Source organism: Dendrobates tinctorius, unplaced genomic scaffold (assembly GCF_039654945.1).
Source record: "Dendrobates tinctorius isolate UK_male_01 unplaced genomic scaffold, ASM3965494v1 ptg000138l, whole genome shotgun sequence".
NCBI lineage: Eukaryota > Metazoa > Chordata > Amphibia > Anura > Dendrobatidae > Dendrobates > Dendrobates tinctorius.
The window spans coordinates 19,366,452-19,389,776 of NW_027361806.1; the positions used below are offsets into that span (position 1 = coordinate 19,366,452).

Sequence of the window (23,325 nt, forward strand, 5' to 3'; positions counted from 1 at the left end):
GGTTTCTGTCTCAAGAAAGGTGCGGGTCACTACAAAAAGTGGGATCTGGTTTCTGTCTTTCTATATGCATTATGAATTCAGCTCTGAGGCATAATACAAGCTGTTTCTCTGGATTGGTGATTTATTACCTTTTGAGAGACTACAGCTCTCAACATTTCCTGGAAGCCTCAGTAGCAATAGCTTAAAGAGCTGGAACATAAGGATATCCTTAAAGACAAAAATGTACAGGAAGGATTGGAAATCTTGAAAAATGAAATTCTCAAAGCACAATTGTTAACAATTCCGAAAAGAGGGAAGATTAGGAAGCATTTAAGGAAACCAGGATGGATGAACACAGAACTTAAGCACATGCTAAAAAGGAAGAAAAAAATGTTTATAAAATGGAAAGAGGGAGGCATATCTAAAGAAGAATATAATGCTGTCTGCAGAACCTGCAGGGCACAAATCAGATTATCTAAATCTGACAATGAATTAAGGCTTGCAAGAGATGTCAAAAGCAATAATAAAGGATTTTGGGGATATGTCAAAAGTAAAAGAAAAGTCAAAGATGCTATAGGATTTTTACAGGATGAAAATGATGAAATGGTAAGACAGGATGTTGAGAAGGCCGAACTTTTAAATTCCAATTTTGCATCTGTTTTCTCTCAGAACAGAAATGTAACATCAACTGTTCTTCACTGTCCTATTAAGGGAATAGAAGAATCCAGGATATCTATAAACAGAAAGATAGCGAGGAAACACTTAGCTAACCTAAACAAATTCAAGTCTCCAGGTCCAGATGAATTACACCCCAGAGTACTGAAGGAGATAGCAGAAGAAATTTTTGAACCCCTCCATAAATCTTTGAAAATTCTTGGAGAACAGGAGAAGTCCCAGAAGACTGGAGAAGAGCAAATGTTGTTCCTATCTTCAAAAAGGGGAAGAAGGTGGACCCAGGCAAAAATAGGCCAGTGAGTCTGACTTCTATACCAGGAAAGATCTTTGAACAAATTATTAAACAACATGTATGTCAGTACCTGGATAAGAATGAAGTGATTAAACAGAGTCAGCATGGGTTTGTAACTAATAAGTCATGTCAGACTAACTTAATTTCCTTCTATGACGGAATCACTTATTGTGTGGATCAAGGAAATGCTGTAGATATAGTATATCTTGACTTCAGCAAAGCATTTGACAAAGTATCTCATACAATCCTTATTGAAAAAATGGCTAAGTATGGAATGGACAAGGCAACTGTTAGGTGGATTCATAACTGGCTTAGTGATCGGATCCAAAGAGTGGTCGTAAATGGCTGCTCATCCAGTTGGAAGAATGTCTCAAGTGGGGTACCACAGGGCTCTGTCCTGGGCCCTGTATTGTTCAGCATCTTTATCAACGATTTAGATGAAGGAATTGAGGGTAAACTGGTAAAATTTGCTGATGACACAAAGCTAGGAGGGATAGCTAATACTAGAGAAGAGAGAGGATTCAAAAAGATATAAATAAACTGGAGCAGTGGGCAGCAACTAACAGAATGGTTTTTAACAAGGAAAAATGCAAAGTACTATATCTGGGCAATAAAAATGAAAAAAGCATATACAGAATGGGAGGAATAGGGCTAAGCAACAGCACATGTGAAAAAGACTTGGGTATGCTAATAGATCACAGACTGAATATGAGTCAACAGTGTGATGCAGCAGCAAAAAAAGGAAATGCAATTCTAGGATGTATTAACAGAAGCATACAGTCTAGATCACGTGAAGTCATTATTTCCCTCTACTCCTCTTTGGTCAGACCTGATCTGGAATATTGTGTCCAGTTTTGGGCGCCACATTTTAAAAAAGACATCAACAAACTGGAGCAAGTTCAGAAAAGAGCAACCAGAATGGTAAACCGGTCTGCAAACCCTGTCTTATGAGGAAAGGTTGCAGGATTTGGGATTGTTTAGTTTGCAAAAGAGAAGACTGAGAGGAGACTTAATAGCTGTCTACAAATATCTAAAGGGCTGTCACATTGTAGAAGGATCATCTTTATTCTCATTTGCACAAGGAAAGACTAGAAGCAATGGAATGAAACTGAATGGGAGGAGACACAGATTAGATATTAGAAAAAACTTTTTGACAGTTAGAGTGATCAATGAGTGGAACAGGCTGCCACGAAAGGTGGTGAGTTCTCCTTCAATGGAAGTCTTCAAACAGAGGCTGGACAGACATCTGACTGGGATGATTTAGCGAATCCTGCTTTGAGCAGGGGGTTGGACCAGATGGCCCAGGAGGTCCCTTCCAACTCTACGATTCTATGATTCTATAATAAAACCTTATAATCGATGCAATTAAATCATTACGTTATACCGAACTGCGGGCACAGAGCGGTCTGTGTGATGTTCTCTGTATTGCCTCCAGGTGGCAGTATTCAGACCGCTGCGCATAAAGACCCCATGGCGTGATGTTGGATCCGCTTCAGCCAGTGGCGTACAGTTATCCCTAATCACTTTGAAATTTCTACCTCCATGATATAAATGTAATGTGTTATAGCTGCCCGTAAATTGAAAACTACTGCTGACTTTCATCTAATTGAAGCCAGCAAGCAACCAATTAAAATTCAGGATTTTTTTTTTCTTTATACAATATATTTCTATTTTCCATTAACATAAAAATGAACTGTGGTTTTCGGTCATAAGGCGTGAAAAAAAGAAAAATGGGAATTCAGGTGATACTTACTAAAGTTATGGCCCCAGGATGGAGCATGTAGAGGAGACACGTTACATTACTGAAACTTCATAAGTGCAGTATAATCCGGTCACAGCACGAAATTAATCCATCGCCCCGAGGTGGGGTCATCTGTAATATTAGGCAGCTACGCACAATCTCTGACTACTGGCTGTAAAAATGGACCGAGGTGATTAGATGGGAAATTCTGGGCTGAGATACTGGAAAAGAGAGGCGAGGGGTGCTCAGATCTAGATAGGTAAAATAGAGGAGGAATTGTGGATAGATGGATAGATATAGATAGATAATAGATAGATAAAAGATCGATAATAGATGATAGATAAATAATAGATAGATAATAGATACCATATGATGCAAAAAAGTCAACACTCCCAAAATTCAAGTAAAAAGAAAACATTGTGCCTTCATTAAGCCACGTGGTTAGATTATATTTTAGTTCCTCCTGGAACCTCTGCTTCATATCTACATGTGGATCTGATTGAAATCCAAGGATTTGCACCATTTACAACTACAGTGCCGCTTCAACTTTCCTTTGCCTAGGTTTGGTGACGGGGGTTTCTCACACTTATGGCCTACAATGGCACTACTGAACACTGTGACACATGCAATGAAAAATTACATGGGCGGAGTTAACGAGCAGTACGCTCCTGTCCTGATGAAGACATGATGCATCTGCTCCTGCTCCAGCATGTCCTGTGATTTATATGCTCCAGCTCCTATTACCCCTTATGTGATGTACATGTTCCAGCCCAAGTGACTCCTATGTGATGTATGTGCTCCAGATCCAGTGTCTCATGTGATGTACATGCTCCAGCCTTGGTGTCTCCTATGCAATGTATATGCTCCTGCCCGAGTGTCTTCCATGATGTAAGTGCTCCTGCCCCAGTGTCTCCTGTGATGTATATCATCCAACCCCAGTGACTCCTATGTGATGCATATGCTCCAGCCCCAGTGTCTTCTGTGTGATGTATATGCTCAAGCTACAGTGTCTCCAGTGATGTATATACTTCAGCCTCAGTGACTCCTATGTAATGCATATGCTACAGCCTTGGTGTCTCCTATGTGATGTATATTCTCCAACCCCGGTGTCTCCTATGTGATTTATATGCTGCTGCCCCAGCATCTCATGTAATGTATATGCTTCAGTTCCAGTGACTTCTTTGTGATTTATATACTCCAGACCAAGTGTCTCCTATTGTATATACTCCAATGTCAGTGTATCCCTTGTGATGTATATACAGTACATCAGTCCCTGTTACACCTATGTGATGTATATACAGCAGTCTCAGTGTATCCCATATTATGTATATAACAGTTTTTGTGTCTCTATTGTGTTGTATACAGAAGAGTTTCAGTGTCCAGCAGTCTTAGAGTTTCCTATGAGATTTATATATGCCAGTCTTGATGTCTCCTATGTGATGTATATACTGCAGTCTTGGTGTATCCTATGTGATGCTTACAACAGTCTCAGGATCTCCTATGTGATGTGATTTATATACAGCAGTCCCGGTATCTCCTACAGTGTGGAAAATAAGTGCAGTATTTAATTTACTGACAATTTTGCAAGTTTTCCCACCTACAAAGAATGGAGAGGTCTGTAATTTTTATCGTAGGCACACTTCACCTGTGAGAGACAGAATCCAACAAAATCCAGAAAATCACATTGTATGATGCTTACATAATTAATTTACATTTTATTGCATGAAATAAGTATTTGATACAATAGAAAAACAGAGCTTAATATGAGATACAGAAACCTTTTTTTGCAATTACAGAGGTCAGATGTTTCCTGTACTTCTTGACCATGTTTGCACACACTGCAGTAGGGATTTTGCCCCCCTCCTCCATACAGATCTTCTCCCTATTTTTCTGGTTTCGGGGATGTCACTCTGCAGCACTGAATTTCAGCTCTCTCCAAAGATTTTCAATTGGGTTTAAGTCTGGACACTGTCTAGATCATTCCAGGACCTTGAAAAGTTTCTTACGGGGCCACTACTTAGTTGCCCTGGGTGTGTCTTTTGGGCCATTGTCATGCTGGAAGACCCAGCCATGACCCATCTTCAATGCTCTTACTGAGGGAAGGAGGTTATTAGCTAAAATCTTGCAATAGATGATCCCATCCATCCTCCGTTCAATATCCTGCAGTCCTCCTGTTTCCTTTGCAGAAAAGCACCCCCAAAGCATGTTGTTTCCCCACCATGCTTCATGGTTGTGATAGTGTTCTTGTTTTGTAATCATCTTTCTTCTTCCTGTACACACGGCGAGTGGAGTTGATACCAAAAAGATCTATTTTGGTCTCATCTGACCATATGACCTTCTCCCATGCCTCCTCTGGATCATCAATTTGGTCACTGGCAAACTTCTAAAAGGTCTGGACATGTGCTTGCCTGAGCAGAGGGACCTTGTGTGCACTGCAGGATTTGAATCCATGATGGCGTAGTGTTACTAACAGTAATGTTTGAGACTGTGGTCCCAGCTCTCTTCAGGTCATTGACCAGGACATCCCGTGTAGTTCTGGGCTGATTCTTGACCTTTCTCAGAATCCTCCTTACCCCACGAGGCGAGATATTGCCCCAGACAGAGGAAGATTGACAGTCATATTGTGTTTTCTTCCATTTTGTAATAATTTAACCCCTCAGGGACTAATGTAGATTAGATTAAATTATCTACATTAGTCCCTGAGGGTTTAAATGAATGCATAGAGCTGGGGGCTGATGACGAGGGTTACAGTCTTCTGACACCAGAGTTGTGCCTGAGTTTGCACAACAATTTCAGGTGAACGTTTTCAATATTGGTCTCAATCAAGCCAGTCTGGGTTGATTCACACAAGGAGTGCCTCTGTTTCTTTATTTGCATGTATATACAGCAGTCCCGGTGTCCCCTTATGTCATGTACATACAACATTCTCAGTGTCTTCTATGTTATGTATATACTGCAGTCTCAGTGTCCTGTATGTGATGTATATACAGCAGTCTCAGTGTCTCCTGTGTGATGTATATAAGCATTCTCAGTGTTTCCTATATGATGTATATACAGCAGTCTTGGTATCTCCTATGTGATATATATACAACATTCTCAGTGTCTCCTATGTAATGTATATTCAGCAGTCTCCGTGTGTCCTATGTGATGTATAAACAGCAGTCTCGGTTTCTACTATGCAGTGTATTTACAGCAGTCTCGGTGTCCCCTTAAGTGATGTACATACAGCATTCTCAGTGTCTTCTATGTTATGTATGTACTGCAATCTCAGTGTCTCCTATATTATGTATATACTGCAGTCTCAGTGTCCTCTATGTGATGTATATACAGCAGTCTTGGTGTCCCATATGTGATGTATACACAGCAGTCTCTGTGTCTCCTATGTGATGGTATATACCTATATATTATATAGATAATAGATAATGGATAGATAAATAATAGACAGATATGAGAGAAACATATAGAATGAGATTTTGTCTGGTGTCTGATACTTATTATAGGGGGTTGATGTGTTACAGATTAGACATATAATATACACATAGATCATCTTCTATAAACCTCGGTCCCGTGATCTGCTGCTTTATGTTAGGACATAGATGTTGCTTTTGCCAGGAATCCTACCACCGGCAATGAGACCTGACATCTATTGGTAGAGACCCCGGGTTTTGTGCAGTGTTTGTGCTGAACATGGAAATAAGAAGCCAGTTGTTCCAGCAGGGTCCACGTCTCTTCCTTATAATCTAATTACAGAAAAGAGTGATGTTTAAAGCAAATTTGAAGTCTATTTTTAAGAGGTGTTAAATCATTCCCATTCATCATGGAGCGGCGGCATGGTTCCCAGACTCAGCTTTCAATCAGCTCCCGCGCTCCTGGAGACTGCTGCGTCCTATGGACAGAATGCTAAACCTGCGCCGCGTCAGGCTGTAAAATAGAGGTAAATCAATTACAGCAGATGAAAAACATGTAAACACAATGTGCAATATCTGCTCCGCATCCTTCATCTTCTAAATCCGTTATGCCGCTGTTTTGTCTATTGGATGCACCAGCGGGTGACGGCTCCGGCAGGAAAACATTCCTGCGTTATACCCACCACGTCTTGTGTCTTATGTGATTAGGTAAAACTCAGCTGTTATACCGGATTTCCTCAAAACTCGTCATTGCTAAAGTAACAGTGATGGGAAAATCGGACGAAATTCAAATATCGGAGATTCATTCAGATTTGGCCAGAAAATTAAATTTGCGTCAAAGTTTTTGGCTGTGAGTTGGACGTTCCTTATGTTCTGTGATCTCCGCAGACTCCAGGGCGTAATAAACCTCGCCGCTCAGGGGTCCCTCTGTCGTAGCCCTCCTCGTCTGGTCTCCTGAGCAGCTCTGGAACAGCAGGTGTGAGACCCTGTCCAGTCCTTCCAGCTCCTATAACCAAGAACCAAGGAGGATGCTGCGCTCGGTGCCTGTGGTTGCTGCATGAAGGATGAGCCGGGGAGTTGCGGCAGTCGGACAAATGAATGGTGAGGGAAGTATTTTTATTTTTCCACCACTTTATAAGCCTTTGCAAATCAGAAAACTGGCAGCCGGACAGACTCAATTTTGCTGAATTTGTACAAAGCAAATCACAAGAAAAATTGGATTTTGAGAATATAAATATATATATATATTTTTTTTGCAAAAATGAAAACATATTCAAATGATCTCAAACCAATTCGCTCATCTCTACTAAATGTCCAATCGCTTTAGTGGCTCAGGTCAGTTCCAATAAAAACCATCAATCTTAATAGATATAAAGATGTGGAAGCGACTGGAGGACGTTGTAGCCACTCAAATATGATGTGAAAGCTGTCAATCATCTTGCTGATTGTTTCCCATTGTTGTCAATGAAAGCTGTATAAATTTGTATGCAGAGAGCTCCCTCTAGCTGTGACTGAAGGTAAACAGAACATTACCATAAAGGTTCAGTGCCGGATCCCACTCATTATATTTTTACTTAATAATAATCTTTATTTTTATATAGCGCTAACATATTCCGCAGCGCTTTACAGTTTGCACACATTATCATCACTATCTAAATTCCCTATCAGTATGTTTTTGGAATGTGGGAGGAAACCGGAGAACCCGGAGGAAACTCACGCAAACACGTGGAGAACACATACAAACTCCTTGCAGATGTTGTCCTTGGTGGGATTCGAACCCAGGACCTAGGGCTAACCACTGAGCCACCGTGCTGCCCTACATAGTAGCATCAACTTTTTGAACGAGTTCCAGCCTGAAAGCTAAGAAAAAAAAACTCATTGTTTTTCTGGTCTAACAAATTGCAAAAAGTTGACAGCCCCTTTAAATGATTTATTTTCAGCTGTATTAGATACTGTATGTATAGACTATTTGATGCAGTAACCAAGAAATGTATTTACCCAAAAATATGAAAAAAAAAAAAAAATGAAACCCATTAATGAACAATTTACCCGTCAAGCAGGAACTTTCTCCATTTCCAGAAGCAGCTCGACGGCATTATACGAAGTATCTGGCTCCAAGCCCAGGAACCAGCAGGAAGGACAGAAGCTGTGAAAAGGTAAAGGAGGGATGAATGACGTCGAGGACCAGCCGGGACAATCCGTATCCCTCAATTCCAACAATCATCTCTCCCACCATAAATGCAAAACAAGGACCTGTGTTTAGGACCCTTTAAAAATAATTTGCAATACTAAGTACAACCAGCAGGGTGCAGTACTAACCACCGTGGTTGCAAGTTGCTTATTGCACTTATCTGATTCATGGTAGTGTCATTTGTTTAGTGGCGTTATAAGACGTGACAGAATCAGGAATTGCAAGAAAGCCCCCACTAATGAGGGGTCAATTGGCCCCCCGATGCTAGTAATTCGATCACTCACTGGAAGAGGTCTGACACATTCACATTTTTTTTTTCTGCTGCAATAATACAAAATTCATTATTAAATGTCATCAACTGAAATTAATTGCACATATAAAATAAATGTTTGGCCCAGTCACCACTAGAGGGAGCCCACAGCATACAGATTTAGTATTGGTGTCAGTGTAATAATTGTATAAATCTGCCTTCAAGTGAGCTCCCCCTAGTGGCTGCTTCAGGGCACCAAGATTTTATTATTTAAAGGTTTCTCCAGTATACAACAATTTTCTCCTAATGGCAGGAAATGCTATAAAATAATAAAATAATAAATCCTTATCTGTTACTATTTACTGAAAAAAAGGACATAAATCAATAAAAAAATCAAATAAAAGATTGCAGCCATGTACAAATGCACAACAGGTTGCAGCAAGACCCCAAGAGAAACGGGGGGGGGGCAGCAAAGGTGCAAAATACTAATCAAACAACCACTTACTAACCCACCAAACCTACCTAATAGCAGGAAATGCCATAAAATAACGAATCCTTATCTAATGTGCTCCTGCCACGTTTACTCTGGCGCTGTTGCTGCTGTGATCGCTGTCAGCCTAGCTTGGTCGATGTTCATCTGCTGAACTTTCACTACGACTGCAACTGACTATTGGCATCTGTGATTTTTAGCAGTGCATAATGGCATCACCAATAAAGGGAGTGATTGGCTGCAGTGGTCTAAAGGATGATGGCTGCTGTAGAGGAAACTAGGTGCTGACAGTGATCACAGCAGCCGTGGGGCTAAAGTAGCGGTATTACTATTGTTTTATAGCATTCCCTGCTGTTTGGAGAACATTTGTGACTCCTGGACAAACTCTTTAACTCTATGGTTGGGTGAAGGGATTTAATTTTTATACTCTTTCCCTACAGTGCACTAAACATTTGCAGAATTTAAAGGGAATCTGTTAGGATGATTTTAGTAATTAAACTAATGGCATAGCTGTATAGGGCTAGGAGCAACGATAAAAACGACACCTGACTTGCAGTAATCCGATGTGCCAGTGCTGAGATATCAAACTTTGAAATACCATGTACTTTTTTCCAGAAGTAGTTTGGGGGCGTGTCCATGTCCTCTCAGTGCACTGACACTCCCCCAAGATATGGTAGCACTTCCAGGTCACAGACTTCAAAGCTTTATTTCTCAGCCCTGGAACATCCGATTACTACACAACAGGTATCATTTTGATCCTTGCTTTAGGACCAGTACAGCCATAGTAATAGCTTCAGAAGTAAAAGGTTCCCTTTAAGGGACATTCAGTAACCTGAACGCACAAGGTGATATGATATGAGTGTGTCCTATTGTAATCTGGCCCCAATCTCATGACGTCTTGATCCTGGCGCTATGTATATTTCTCAGCCAACTTCATCTCTGTTTTTACATTGGTTATAAAAGCGAGCCGGATTTAATATTTCATCTGAAGAATATTGACATTCACGTCTGTGTTTCAAGAAATGTTCTCGAGCTCAACGAAGAGCATACGTTTCCCTCTGACTCGGCAGATGGGATCAGTTGAAAGGAAAAACTAAATTAAGACAGTTGTTTTATGACGAGAATCCCACTCTAGCAATCGGGATACGTAAAAATGTATTCGGTTCACGCGGCGACGTTTCTTATGCTAAATTCATGGCTTTTTCGCTGTGTAACAATGATTTTATCTCGGGTTCAGCATCCGCGCTATGTTGCGATGCCTCATTAGCTTCATTATTAAATTTTAATGTCTAACCTTTCGAGACTGTAGCACGAGCTCACATCAAAGCCTTGAAGCTGGGATACTTTAGTGCGCTCTCTGATACTCGATCTAGGCGGCGAGTAACGACCTCATCAGATAAATTATTTCTGGCAAGAAGATTCATGTAGATGATATGAGGTGGATACATATAGCAGAATATCAGATATACTGACCGAGTACGGTATATTTACCTTCCTGAGGGTTTTTTCTCGTTTTCTCGATGTATCAGATTGACTGCGTCTTCTTGCAACTTTCATTAAGCATACCGCTTTAGTATTGTAATTTTTTTTTTCCTAGGCATGATTTAGATGTACGAGGATCTCAGGATTTAGAAGGTTATGCTCCTCCCATCATGGAACTGCCACCCACCACCCCCAGAAAAAACACTCACCCCCCAAAAAAAAAGTTTTAGTGACTTTCTCAATTGAAGACCTAATTTTGCCTACATTGCATAGAGACTCTACTGAGTAAAAAAGAAAATGTGTAATACTTTATTTCGCCAGCGGTGGTGCTGCAGGGAAATCTAACACTTCCAGATACCCCCCTCGATCACCTTGATTCAGTTGGTGTCAACCTTTAATTTATTTCATTTTAGAGGATCCTTTTAACAAAGTTTTGTAAATGAGATGATGCCATTTAAAAAACAAAGTGTGTGTGTGTATGTGTATATATATATATATATATATATATATATATATATATATATATTATATATAAAATATATTATTGATTATACCCCCTTAAAGGTCTTCCAGATGCTGCAGGAACATTCAGCAGAAGCTAAAGGCTCCTGCGCCGGCGTGTGCACAGCATTGTATGTGTAAACCTCCTGCTCAGCTTGTGCAATGCTGCGCGCACTCATGTATTTATTATTATTATTATTATTATTATTATTATTATTTATTGTTATAGCGTCATTTATTCCATGGCGCTTTACAGGTAAGGAGGGGTATACATAAAAACAAGTACAATAATATTAAACAATACAAATCATAACTGGTACAGGAGGAGAGAGGACCCTGCCCGCGAGGGCTCACAATCTACAAGGGATGGGTGATAATACAGTAGGCGAGGGTAGAGCTGGTCGTGCAGCGGTTTGGTCGATCGGTGGTTACTGCAGGTTATAGGCTTGTCGGAAGAGGTCGGTCTTCAGGCTCTTTTTGAAGGTTTCGATGGTAGGTGAGAGTCTGATATGTTGTGGTAGAGAGTTCCAGAGTAGGGGAGATGCGCGAGAGAAATCTTGTATGCGATTGTGGGAAGAGGAGATAAGAGGGGAGTAGAGAAGGAGATCTTGTGAGGATCGGAGGTTGCGTGCGGGAAAGTACCGGGAGACGAGGTCACAGATGTATGGAGGAGACAGGTTGTGGATGGCTTTGTATGTCATGGTTAGGGTTTTGTAATGAAGTCTCTGGGCAATTGGGAGCCAGTGAAGGGATTGACAGAGGGGAGATGCTGGGGAATAGCGGGGGGACAGGTGGATTAGTCGGGCAGCAGAGTTTAGAATAGATTGGAGGGGTGCGAGAGTGTTCAAGGGGAGGCCATAGAGCAGGAGGTTGCAGTAGTCAAGGCGAGAGATGATGAGGGCATGGACTAGGGTTTTTGCAGATTCTTGGGTGAGGAATGAACGGATTCGTGAAATATTTTTGAGTTGAAGTCGGCAGGAAGTGGAAAGGGCTTGGATATGTGGTTTGAAGGAGAGATCAGCGTCAAGGATTACTCCGAGGCAGCGAGCTTGTGGGACTGGGGAGAGTGGGCAGTCATTTACTGTAATTGATAGGTTCATAGGGGGGGTCACGTGAGATGGGGGAAAGATGATGAATTCTGTTTTGTCCATGTTGAGTTTCAGAAATCTAGCGGAGAAGAAGGATGAAATAGTGGACAGACATTGAGGGATTCTGGTTAGTAGGGAGGTGATATCTGGTCCAGAGATGTAGATCTGTGTGTCATCAGCATAGAGATGATACTGAAAGCCATGAGATTCTATGAGCTGTCCCAGGCCAAAGGTGTAAATAGAGAACAGCAGGGGCCCAAGGACTGAACCTTGTGGGACTCCGACAGATAGGGAGCGAGGTGAGGAGGTGGTGTGTGAGTGGGAGACGCTGAATGTCCGGTCTGTTAGGTATGATGAGATCCAGGATAGGGCCAAGTCTGTGATGCCAAGAGATGAGAGGGTCTGTAATAATAGGGAATGGTCCACTGTGTCAAAGGCAGCCGACAGGTCCAGGAGGAGGAGGACAGAGTAGTGTCGCTTGCTCTTGGCGGTTAACCCTCCGTCAGGCGCAATATAGATTCTCCTCAGTTCATGCGCAATGTGCCTGACAAGCACAGGTCAGAAAACCACCTATAGTAGCTACATATTTCAATTTCAGGACTATAGAAGTAGTCAGTGACCTTCATAGGAATGTATTAAAAGAGATTACACCAAATCAGATGCAAAAAAAAACATTTATTAACCATAAACTTATTAAAACTAAAAGTACCACTTTTCGGTAGTACCGCCAAATAGGCTCCAGTTATCTTTACTTAACTATTGCTTAAATATAAAATTATGGAAAAAAACTTAAAGGATATTGCACTTAGATGTTACTTAATTATTTTCTACTCATCTTCAGTGGTTTCAATTGCAGCAGAAGCAGCACAGGTACACTTAGAAAAGCAAGGCTGGCAGACGAAAGTTGCATGGGAAAGGCAGATTGATTCTTTACATATTTTGCAGTCATATTTAGAAAGCCTTCTGAAACCAGATACAAATGAGCAGGTAGTACAACTGCGTCTTTTAGAAGGTGGTAGAGTCGGTGTTTGTTCTGGAACGTCCTTGGGACGATATCTCTTCAACCGGTGTTGCAGGGCAAGGGGCATTCCAACCGTCTTTGTACTTCTTAGGCTTAGCTCTCCACTCACCAGTTCATTAGCCAATTGTTTTAGGTACATTCTTCTGCGCATTTGTTTAAGTTCATTACCGAGGTAAATTACTTGTGAGTTGATGCCACCCACACTCAGCATTGTAAAGAAGATTACCATCGGCCAGCGTTTGGTATTTCGACTTACATTGAAATTGCCACACATTTGGTCAGCAGTGTCAACGCCGCTTTTGGTCAAATTATAAAAAGTTATGATTTCTGGTTTCCTTAGCTCCCCAGACTCTGGATCAATGGTGTAATCATTATGTAATGAAGAGACCAAAAATCACATTTTTCCTCTCGCGTGGGATGTAAGAAACTAAAATCTTTCCATTACTGAACCCAAACATAGTGCTATACTGTTGTTTGCCTTTTGTATATAGAAAATCTGGCGGCAACTGCCTTTTGTTTTTTCTAACAGTTCCCACATATGACAGCTTTTTCGTTTTTAAAAAATCAATCAGATCAAAGTCAGTAAACCAGTTGTCAGCAGTGATATTTCGACCAGATCCAAACATTGGCTCAGCAATTCTCTTTACCACATCACTAGGCTTGTTGCTCACATTGAAAGGACCTGGTGGCTGTCTTCCACAATAAACTTCCATGTTCATAGTGTACATCATCCTTGCATCAACCATGGCAAAAATTTTAATACCATATTTGTTTGGCTTTGATGGTATATATTGCCGAAAACCACATCTTCCACGGAAACCTGGAAGCATCTCATCAATAGTGAGGTTTTGCCCCGGGCAATAGCTTTTTTGACAATTCATAATAAATTGTTGAAATATGTCCTGAATTGGTGCAAGCCGGTCATAACCTTTTCGTTCTGTCCGGGTACTTCGATCATCGAAACGGAGGCAACGGATCAGGACTTTGAATCGTTTCAGATTCATCACAAGGCTGAATTTTTCGATGCCATCACCGTCTGTCCCCCACAGCTCCTCCAAACTTTGCCTATTTGCTCTGAAAGCACCAGCTAGGTATAACAAGCCAATAAATGCCTTGAGTTCAATCACATCAGTGTTTTTCATGTCCCTCTCTCTGGAGAATTGCTCTTTGATTGTGTCAATATACTGGTTAGTGAACCGAACAATAGTTTCCAACATGCTATCTGTAATTAGATTACTCCAACATTCCACTGCAGTTTTAGCTTTTCTAGCACTTCCAATAACTCCAGGAAGGTGTGTAATAATATTGTGGGATTCTCTGCGCTGTTTGTTCTTGGGTGCCTTTTTGTTCCACTTTGTATTTTTATCTTTGCCCAAATAATAAGCTAGATCTGTGTCTGTTTCCTCTGTATCAGTGTCATCACCATCCTGCTCTGTTCCAGAATCAGTGTTACATTCTGCTACCTCATCTTCAGATGAAATGTCACTAGATTCCTCTAAATCCTCAGTTACTGCTGGTTCTTCCTCATCATCTTCTAACAAAAAAATCTTCATTTCTTCTAAATGAAGGGGTTTAGATGAATCATACTGTTTTCTGGCCATTGCAGCAGAAAATCTGAAGCAAGAGAGAAAGAGTATGTGTTAGGGCGCAATGTGTCTTAGAAGCCACCCTCCTTTTGTCTAAGAAAACAGTACTTATGTACACTAACTTAGCATTAATCCTTCATAAAACAAGCTAAATACACAATCGTGATGAATAAAAAAAGAAAATACTAACCTTTCAATTTGTGTTGAAATCAGGCGCAATGTGCCTGAGAAGCCAAAGTGTTGATATCTGCTCACTAGAAGGTCTGCTGAGTCACTGTGATATCAGGTTTCACAGAGCCTGTAGAGTCAGGAGATAACTAGGAGGGGTGGGGTTTTCTGATAAGTGGGCAAGGAGATAGAAGTGAAACTAATTACTGTGTGCCTGTCAGATCTATTGCGCCTGACGGAGGGTTAAGAGGTCATTGGTGACCTTAGTAAGGGCAGTTTCAGTGGAGTGGTGTGACCGGAAGCCAGATTGTAAGCGGTCGAAGAGGGAGCAAGAAGAGAGATGGGAGGACAGTTCAAGGTAGACGTGTTGTTCCAGTAGCTTGGAGGCGTAGGGGAGAAGTGATATAGGGCGATAGCTAGATACAGAGGATGGGTCAAGAGAGGGCTTTTTGAGGATAGGTGTGATGGAGGCATGTTTAAAGCTTGAGGGGAAAACACCAGTTGTTAGTGATAGGTTGAAGAGATGGGTTAGGGTTGGGATGAAGACTGAGGTGAGGTTTGGTATGAAGTGGGATGGGATCGGGTCGAGTGCACAGGTGGTGAGATGTGATCTTGAGAGTAGAGTGGAGAGTCGATCTTCTGTAATGGTGGAGAAGTTGGTTTTGAAGGTGGAGGGCTGGGAAGTCGGGAGGAAGGGTTCTGGGGGTTGTTGACCAAAACTTTCTCTGATGTTATCAATCTTCTGCTTGAAAAATGAGGCAAAGTCTTCAGCTGAGATGAGTGGGGAGGAAGGAGGTGCTGGGGGGCGGAGGAGAGAATTGAAGGTGTTGAATAACTGTTTAGGGTTGTGAGACAGGGAGGATATGAGAGATGAGAAGTAGGTTTGTTTAGCTGTGGCGAGTGTGGTCTTGAAAGTAGTGAGGGACTGTTTGAATGCGATGAAGTGCTCGTTGGAGTGGGATCTTTTCCATCTGCGCTCAACAGCCCTGGAAGCTCGCCTCAGCGCTGAGCGCTTCTGCTTAGGGAATTGAGAACTTTTGCTCAGTGGGTGCATTGATTAAAGGGGGTCTCAGGACCCAGAGCTCAAAAACGTGTGATTGTAAACAGATTTTTTGGAAAAAAACTGCCATTTCTGGCATTACAGCTCAGGCTCTAGATACAGTTACATTATTTCTGGCAAAAATATATCAGTTTTTTTATTCGATGCCCCTTTTAACCTCTAACTAGAGATGAATGATTTGCAAATTAAATGCACCTAGAATTTCACAAAAAAATGGATTCAACAGAATCTGAAAAGGTGTAAAATATGTTAAAAGAAATCAAAACTCCCAGGTCCTTCGCCTGTTCCAGCTTGTGCATCCTCGCTCTGGTATGGTTTGGTGCAGATAATGATGCAATCGGCATTGGGCCATCTTCGGTGCCTTCTGTCCCCTGACATTTTTGGTGTTTTTTGGCATCTTCCGTCTTCGTAGTCTTATACACAGATGAGGCTTCAACGTCATGGCATCACAGCCTAGTCACCACAGAAGGCGGCAAAGATATCGCGCGCCAAAAGAGTCCAAACATGCTGGGGGTCAAAAGGCGATGAAGATGGGCCAGTAAAGACCACACCGGTGAATGTACCAAAGACCACTGAACAGGAGGGGGCTGTGCAGCAGAACAGGTAAGGGCAGGTGAGTGCCACTTGTTTTTTTACATATGTCTATTATGCCTTGGGGTCTGGAGAGAGAGCGCACCATGATATTGTTCCAAATAATTTCTCTGCAATTTGAATTTCCTGGTGAAAATTTGAGCAAATTGAAAAATTAAAATTTCCTCAGATTCGCCCATCACCACTTATATCTGATGAATATTTCATCTGAGTAAGATTTCCTCGCTCTCGAGTCTGTGCACATCTGAACCCTTCACCGAAATGTGCAGCAATAAGATGGAGGCTGCTCTCTTAGTATTGTCTGTGTGAGTGGTGCAGCTCGACACTTAGAGACACATTTTCTGCAGATCTGTAATATTATCTTTTATAATGTAGAACTAAACGCATAAAAAAGATATCTGTGGTTACCTGGCAATGCCACCTACATGTCTCAACATTTTATGTATAGGTAACATGTGTCCAATCATTGTATTAATCCTTCTCACAGACAGAAATGTAATTCATGTATCTATTTAATGTATGCTAAAAGAAGACAATGTATCTATCCATAATAATGAAATGAAATGTCACACTGTGTAATACGCTTCATTAGAAATATTCCACCGTTTTGTATATGCAGCTTGTAGCGCAGGCGTCCCTCCACACTGCAGGGATGCCTACTCACCACCGCAGCCCCGAGCTCCCCCTTGTTCTCCTGCTGTTGCTGCCTGGGGTCTGTGCACTGCTTGCAGTTCCCCGGGCACTGTTTTTAGGGTGCGTGTGCGCACGGATCCATCTCTTAAAGGGACAACACATGCCATCCTAAAGTGTCCCCAGCCAATGTCTGGTAAATACTTATTATTTAAGGCACCCCCACCTGATTGGAGGTGCCTGTGCAACATTGTTAGTTTGTTTCTTTAACATGATTGCTAGTTCTTAGGTCCCAGCGCTCATATCCCAGTTTAGCTGCCTGTCTATCAGCCGTGCCCACCTGCCTGTCTATTAGCAGGGATATAGAGCCTGATTCCAGTGACATATCACTTACTAGGCTGTGTGCTGTCATTTTGAGAAAATCCCTGCAGATCAAGCAGTTCTGAATGCTGAGCCCTGTATAACCCTGCCCACACCCCACTGATTGGCAACTATTTGTGTACACTGTGCATAGGCAGAAAGCTGCTAATCATTAGTGGGTGTGAGGTTTACAAGTCTTCTAAAGATAGTTTGCTAATAAAACAGTGATTTTTATCTAAACTGCAGCAAGCAGCCCAGTAAATGATACATCACTGGAATCAGGGTCTTTGTCCCTATGTTATGCTACTCTCAGATTAGGTAGCAAAAAGATGGAAACAGAATCCCTTTAAGTGTTTGCAGCAGCACAAAGTTTATCAATGGTCCATGTTGGGTAAGCCACACAAGACCATATTCATACAAGCACGGCTACAGTCACCGCTCACAGCACAGTCACCGCTCACAGCACAGTCACCGCTCACAGCACAGTCACCGCTCACAGCACAGTCACCGCTCACTGCACAGTCACCGCTCACTGCACAGTCACCGCTCACTGCACATTCACCACTCAATGCACAGTCACGGCTCACAACACTGAGTAAAGCTTTGGGGACATAGAGCTCAAGGATTTCCTGCACTGATGCCGCAGCCCGCAGCTCTCCACTTCTGTTGATAACTTTAAGACTTTTATCTCCAATATTCAGGTAAAGAAAGGTAAAACGAGGCTCCAAACTTTGTGCGGCTTCAATGTTCAGTGCTCTTCCCCATGACATAATTGGAAATCACAGAGAAAAGAGCTATCCTTTCAGATTTTACAGCTTCCAAATCCTAATGAAGCATTGATACCTCCCGCCGAGTGCACCGAGACTCCACCAATAAACCGGCTCATTAACATCAGGAGGTAGACGATGCTCAGGTCTAGAATGTTTCCTAAAGAGTTTGTAAGAGAGAGAAGTAAAAACTGCACAGAAACTGTGATTCAAAGAGGAACCATCTGCGGATGTCACAATATGTATTAGATTATACTTTAGACCTGATGAGGCTGGTGTCTTTACTCTGAAAATACATGTCATTATGGCTATGTAAGCCCAATTAAAATATGCATTTTATGTTGCAGCTAAAAAGTGAGAAAGCTCTTTAGTCCATTGAATTTCCACCCACTGATCCTGACTGAGAGCTGCGGCTTGTTCTGAGATTTCATCAGCAGCAAGGAGGAAGGACACTGAGAAGCTCTCAGTCAGGATAGGTAAAGATTGAGCACCAGCATGGAGGAATGACAGTGAGGAGCTCTATTATGCTGAATGTGTGCTGACAATCAGACTAGTTGGGTGGTGACTAAACAGCGGAAGGGAGGAGGGACACTGAGAAACTGTCAATCAGACTAGGTGGACGGAGGCTAAACAGCAGCAATGTGACGGACTCAGCTCCTGCTGAGCCCATTTTTTGAGTGGACCCTCTGGGTCGTGGCACCCACCCACCGAGGGCAAGCTGACCTTGTGAGAATCCACCCCCTATACAGGGAGTGTCAGGGGCAAGACCAAGGGGGTGAGCCACCACGACTGCTGGGACCAGACGGCCGGCTCAGGGGACACTAGACGAGTGTCTGACGACAAGCAGGAAGCAAGACGAGACTAGACGTAGGTGCAAGGTATCTTCATTAGAATAACACAAGATCACATACAGAGAAAACAAGCAAAACGTGCAAGGTGCGCGCGTGAGCACGCCAAGGTCCATAACATGGTACGTGCCAGATGGCACGCCTAGGCACAGGTAATGGCATGATGGCATCGGACTCCGGACTGCTGGCAAACCGACAGGGTCCAGGGATCAGGCTGCGGACGTCAGCTCCGGACATCAGTCCGCAGTCATCTGGTTCCGGACCTCTGACAACGGTCGGCAGGTTCCGGGCATCCGGCAGGCAAACCAGGGTTCAGGCAAGGAGGCACGACAGATATCCAAGCAGGGTGCGTGTTTAGGGAACACGCCAAGGTCCAAGGCTAGGTGCGTGTGTAGGGGACACGCCAGGGTTCAAGGCTAGGTGCGTGTGTAGGGGACACGCCAGGGTTCAAAGCGAGGTGCGTGTGTAGGGGACACGCCAGGGTTCAAGGCTAGGTGCGTGTGTAGGGGACACGCCAGGGTTCAAGGCTAGGTGCGTGTGTAGGGGACACGCCAGGGTTCAAGGCTAGGTGCGTGTGTAGGGGACACGCCAGGGTTCAAGGCTAGGTGCGTGTGTAGGGGACACGCCAGGGTTCAAGGCTATGTGCGTGTGTAGGGGACACGCCAGGGTTCAAGGCTAGGTGCGTGTGTAGGGGACACACCAGGGTTCACAAACGAGACAGGGTGCGTGTGTAGAGCCACGCCAAAGCATAGGATAAGACAGAGTGCGTGTAGAGACACGCCAAGGTACAAGACAGAGTGCGTGTAGAGACACACCAAGGTACAAGACAGAGTGCGTGTAGAGACACGCCAAGGTACAAGACAGAGTGCGTGTAGAGACACGCCAAGGTACAAGACAGAGTGCGTGTAGAGACACGCCAAGGTACAAGACAGAGTGCGTCTAGAGACACGCCAAGGTACAAGACAGAGTGCGTGTAGAGACACGCCAGGGTTCAGAGCAGGGCTGCGTGCTAGGAGCTACGCAGGGACGCACACCTCACTGGCCAATGCACACGGCTGTAACGCCAGCACGAGGCACGACTAAGGCACAGGAGGGGGCAAAGGAACCTTCGTGCTAGGAGCCACGCCAGGGTTCAAGGCAGGGTGCGTGCTAGGAGCCACGCCAGGGTTCAAGGCAGGGTGCGTGCTAGGAGCCACGCCAGGGCACAAGGAAGGGCTGCGTGCTAGGAGCCACGCAGGGGGCACGCCACACTGGCCAGTACACACGGCTGTACACAAACACGTGGCACTTACCACGGCAAAGGAGACGGCCAAGGGGAACCCATGCCGGGGTTCAATGCAAGGACAAGGCAGGGAACAAGGCAAGGAATACAGGCAGAAACAGAGCCAGGTCAGAGCGAGGACAGAGTCTAGCAGCGGAGCGTAGGCAGAAGCCCAGAGCCGGGCCAAGGGAAGACCTTGGGACTAGACATAGAAACGAGCACTAAGGAGAGGAGAAATGGTGCGTGTGCCAGGGAGCACTACAGAGCACCATAGGAGAGAGCGAGACGGAGCAAGCAAAGACTGAGACCATAGGGAGGAACACAAAGCAAGGAATAGCAAGGCAGAGAACACAAGGAGGACTACAAGTCAAAGCATAGCAAAAGCAAGACATGGCAAAACAGGCGAGGCAGAGAACACAGGAAGGACTACAAGTCAAAGCAAGGCAAAGACAAACATGGCACGAGAGACAACACAAGACATGGCACAAGACAAGAGGCAGAATACGAGCACGGAGCGTGCGCAGAGACGCACTACAGAGCAAAGTGCAAGGGCACAGAATAGAGGGAGCGCCCCACAGACCCAGAGCCTTGCAGGGAAGCAACACAATAATCAGGCCCTGAGCATAGGAAGAGGCGGCCTGATATAGGGCATAGCACCTCCTCCTCCAGGTCAGGACCAGGGGAGCACTTCCGAGATTCTAGACATGACGAGATGATAGCAGAACCAGACAGTGCAGGATCTTAAGAAATGTCACATGATCAAGGACTCCAGACATGACGAGAAGATCACAGAAGGCAGAGCAGAAACGCAGGCATCCTGTAGCTCAGACATGAGGTGAGTGTGCACACTGCTCTAAGGGACATGCAGGACAGCAGACAAAGCATGCGCATGCACATTGCTCCAGGAGTTCTTGAGACAAACAGACATGGCAGACGTGACAGTACCCCCTCTTTAAGCCCCCTCTCACCGGGGCTGGAAAGAAGAAAAAAAAATTTTCTTCGGCAGAAACCAGAGTTTAGTACAAACCACTCCAACAATGTTGATCCGACATCTGAAACGGACACCTGCACCGGTCAAGACACAGGAGCCGAGGACGAGACAAGGGAATCCAGTGGGGAGGACTGCAGGTAGACAAGCAAGTCTTCTTACTCTGGCTGCCATCATTTCCAAATGAGTCCAGAGGTCAAGGGCCGGGTCTGATTTACATCAGAAGAGTGGCCGGGGTACCGCCATATTCAGGAAAGTCCAGGAGACATAGCAGAACAAATTCTATAACAGACGGGTCATCAGACGGGTAGCCGAGGTACCAGCGGAGTCCATGGCCTGATTAACTGTGACGGACTCAGCTCCTGCTGAGCCCATTTTTTGAGTGGACCCTCTGGGTCGTGGCACCCACCCACCGAGGGCGAGCTGACCTTGTGAGAATCCACCCCCTATACAGGGAGTGTCAGGGGCAAGACCAAGGGGGTGAGCCACCACGACTGCTGGGACCAGACGGCCGGCTCAGGGGACACTAGACGAGTGTCTGATGACAAGGACGAGCAGGAAGCAAGACGAGACTAGACGTAGGTGCAAGGTATCTTCATTAGAATAACACAAGATCACATACAGAGTAAACAAGCAAAACGTGCAAGGTGTGCGCGTGGGCACGCCAAGGTCCATAACATGGTACATGCCAGATGGCACGCCTAGGCACAGGTAATGGCATGATGGCATCGGACTCCGGACTGCTGGCAAACCGACAGGGTCCAGGGATCAGGCTGCGGACGTCAGCTCCGGACATCAGGCCGTAGTCATCTGGTTCCGGACCTCTGGCAACGGTCGTCAGGTTCCGGGCATCCGGCAGGCAAACCAGGGTTCAGGCAAGGAGGCACGACAGATATCCAAGCAGGGTGCGTGTTTAGGGAACACGCCAAGGTCCAAGGCTAGGTGCGTGTGTAGGGGACACGCCAGGGTTCAAGGCTAGGTGCGTGTGTAGGGGACACGCCAGGGTTCAAAGCGAGGTGCGTGTGTATGGGACACGCCAAGGTTCACAAACGAGACAGGGTGCGTGTGTAGAGCCACGCCAAAGCATAGGATAAGACAGAGTGCGTGTAGAGACACGCCAAGGCACAAGACAGAGTGCGTGTAGAGACACGCCAAGGTACAAGGTACAAGACAGAGTGCGTGTCTCTACACGCCAAGGTACAAGACAGAGTGCGTGTAGAGACATGCCAAGGTACAAGGTACAAGACAGAGTGCGTGTAGAGACACGCCAAGGTACAAGACAGAGTGCGTGTAGAGACACGCCAAGGTACAAGACAGAGTGCGTGTAGAGACACGCCAAGGTACAAGACAGAGTGCGTGTAGAGACACGCCAAGGTACAAGACAGAGTGCGTGTAGAGACACGCCAAGGTACAAGACAGAGTGCGTGTAGAGACACGCCAAGGTACAAGACAGAGTGCGTGTAGAGACATGCCAAGGTACAAGGTACAAGACAGAGTGCGTGTAGAGACACGCCAAGGTACAAGACAGAGTGCGTGTAGAGACACGCCAAGGTACAAGACAGAGTGCGTGTAGAGACACGCCAAGGTACAAGACAGAGTGCGTGTAGAGACACGCCAAGGTACAAGACAGAGTGCGTGTAGAGACACGCCAAGGTACAAGACAGAGTGCGTGTAGAGACACGCCAAGGTACAAGGTACAAGACAGAGTGCGTGTAGAGACACGCCAAGGTACAAGACAGAGTGCGTGTAGAGACACGCCAAGGCACAAGACAGAGTGCGTGTAGAGACACGCCAGGGTTCAGAGCAGGGCTGCGTGCTAGGAGCTACGCAGGGACGCACACCTCACTGGCCAATGCACACGGCTGTAACGCCAGCACGAGGCACGACTAAGGCACAGGAGGGGGCAAAGGAACCTTCGTGCTAGGAGCCACGCCAGGTTCAGGGCAGGG

At 44.5% G+C, this 23,325-nt stretch overlaps 1 long non-coding RNA gene across 3 annotated transcripts in view; it reads left to right on the forward strand.

Annotated features, from left to right (window-relative positions):
* LOC141048787 (uncharacterized) overlaps positions 1-23,325 on the forward strand; it is a 113,793-nt gene that overhangs the window by 46,052 nt on the left and 44,416 nt on the right. Inside the window, exon 4 of one of the 3 annotated variants that reach the window (XR_012220145.1) lies at positions 18,214-18,590. The exons of the other annotated variants lie outside the window; for them this stretch is intronic. This is a non-coding gene — a long non-coding RNA (uncharacterized lncRNA). Of the gene's footprint in view, positions 1-18,213; positions 18,591-23,325 lie in introns of those variants that run through there. 3 annotated transcript variants of the gene reach the window in all.